Below are 2,696 nucleotides of genomic sequence, written 5' to 3'. Positions count from 1 at the left end.
CCTGTAGGCATCTGGGGTGGGGAGAGGTAGTTTAGGGGAATGCACCAATTCCCCATGGAGCTGCCCTCTGCTTTTAGATGTTTCTAAACCTCCTGGTCAGTGCCCAGAGTGGCCGGGAGGAATGAGGATCAGCAATATGGTGGGGGGAATAGGTGGGCACATGAAGAAGAGGCACAACCCTTAGTAGCCACTAGAGAATCCATGGTGGGACTCAGACCCACTCATGGACCGTGCAGAGGTGATGATGAGTGCAGGTGAGCTGGATCCAGTTCTTGCTGGGTGCTTCTCCCTGGCTCCTGGCTCATGTCCCCTGTCTTGAGCTCCCCGGAGGACGCCGGCTCCATAAACCAGTGGTTGGATTACACTGATCTAGAAATGACACTTTTTTTTCCCCCTCCACTACAGATACAACTCAGAGAATCCTCCTTGTTCACTAAGTAATCCCAGGACCATTCGATAGCAGCTGCCAGCATGACGTGAGCAGTAATTATTCCTCATTTTGTTTAACTGTGTGTGCGGGAGAGCCGGGAAAGGCGGCGCCTCTACTCACACACCCCCAGACCTAAACCGGGGCGATGTTTATTAATCTGCTCAGCAGGGTCCTGCCAGGCAAAATGTATTTCACTGTTGAAACAGAAAGAAATAGGCTCCCAAGAACAAGCAATATTATTTACATGGCATTGATCAGTGCAGAGCTTTTGCTGGCTCAGCAGTTTGAACCCCTGGTTTTCATCAGTGGAGTGCTTAACCCTTGGCTAATTGGATTTGCCGTCGTTAGTGTGATCTATGCTGCCTCCAATTACTCTTTGCATGGCCCCAACTGGGCACCCACCACTTTCGACCAGGACGGGGAGCCAAAAGGCCTGAACCCCCTCAAGGTCGGGGCGGGCAAATGCGTTCTGGCATGTTGGGACATCGGATCCCTGGTAAACAACGCTGACAAAGCTGGAGCTGGAGCTGGGTGGCAGTTTGGGCCGAGGAAGGATTTTATTTGCTTTAAGGTGGGCTGTAGTTTTAACTGTCCTAAATGGCATCTTGCAAAGGGCAGAATTAGACCCTATAAATCCAGGGAGGGGGACAGAGAGGGTGTGAAAATTGGCTGAGATTAATTACATAGCAGTGAATTATTATTTCATTAATTAGGCTGCATCTGAGACTGCAGCCCTGAGCCTACATAGTCACAGGCTTCCCAGCAGGGTAAGGACATAGTAGTGTCAAGGTAAACTGAGGCACAGATGGATGAAGCCAGTTCCCAGGCCCACCCAGGGGAGCTTTGAGGCACCAGGGCTCTGCATCCTGTCCCCATTGTGTGGGATCATGACAGAGATGCTGTTTCCATCCCTAGTCTGGTCTTCCCAGTTGCATCCCAGTTTAAGCCATTTTTCCCTCGAGGCTGAGCTGGATTCTCCCACCACAGAGGCCCCCGTCCTGCAGAGCAGTTCCTTCTTTGGATTCCCAATGAGGAAACAGAGTGGCAACAAAAAAGAGCCATAAAACAGCTAATTTGCAAGGAATGAGGATTCATGATTTTTCCTGCATGGCCAAAAGGCTTTGTTTTCCCTGGACTGGCACCAAAAAACACTCAATGTTTTGACCCCAGGTGCTCGGCTGTCCCTCAAAAGCCAAATATTTGGGAGGTGCTTTCTCCCACGGTGGGCAGCCTTTCACAGGGAAAATGAAGGGACCCAGCCACGTGCGGGCCCTCGGAGCCTTATTTTCAATCATGGCCAAGAGAAACCCTTTAATCGGACAGAATGCAGAGCCTCAACAGACGGGTAGTTGGGTGCCATCCACTGAGCCGTGTCACAGGGGGTCAGACAAGATGCTCTTTCATGACCTTTAATTCCATGAACTAACGCAATTGGGGCCTTTCTTTAGCCGCATTGCTGGGACCACCAGCCACATCTGCTGCCTGCCCTGCCTGGCTCTGCTGTGTGGGCAGGGACCGGCCAAGAATAGCTGTATTTAGCAAAGCACCAGCTGGGCGCTCGCTGCACCCCTCTGTGGGAAGCAACCCACCTCCATCACCGTGGGCGAGCGCTCCTCATCGGCTCCAGTGCAAAGTCAGCCTGCTTCGCCAGGCTGGAGGGGGGACGTGGCATCGCTGGGCGCAGTGGTCCCACCTGGCTGTGCCAGCAGTGCCTTTGGCATCGGCTGGAGCCGGACCCCCACAAGGACAAGCCCTGTGCCACCCCGCCGGCGCTGCCCTGGGCACGATCCCACCGCTGGGGTGGGAGCGATCTGCGGGAAATTATTCCCCCCGGTGCTGAGTCAGTGAAATGAGAATGAGCATTTTACCTTACGGGAAGCAGTGAAGCGTATTTAAAATGCAGTGGCGGTTAAAGGGCTCTGCCTCTCCTAATGCCATCTTAATAATATCTTTACTGAGGCGCTTGAACAAAAGCCCAGAGCAGGTCTGGGGGAGCAGCTGTGGCAGCTGGGAGCACGGCTCTCTGTGCCGAATGTGGGGCCTGGTGCCATAGGACCCAGCCACGATGGAGCACGCCACCACTGCCCATGCAGCTCCATCCGTGAGCTCCATCCTCCCATCACCCAACGGTGCTTTGATTTTTATTTAAGGGGAATTTCTGGACATGCAACGATTGCATGATGTCAGCTGAGGCAGAGCATCCCACGGCTGCTCACCGACACGCTCCGAGAGGTAGGCCGGGGCCTGGGGGCACAAGCAGGCGGGG

The sequence above is a fragment of the Pygoscelis adeliae genome, unplaced genomic scaffold, assembly GCF_000699105.1.
Source record: "Pygoscelis adeliae isolate BGI_AS28 unplaced genomic scaffold, ASM69910v1 Scaffold266, whole genome shotgun sequence".
NCBI lineage: Eukaryota > Metazoa > Chordata > Aves > Sphenisciformes > Spheniscidae > Pygoscelis > Pygoscelis adeliae.
Note: the sequence above shows the minus strand (reverse complement) of the source record.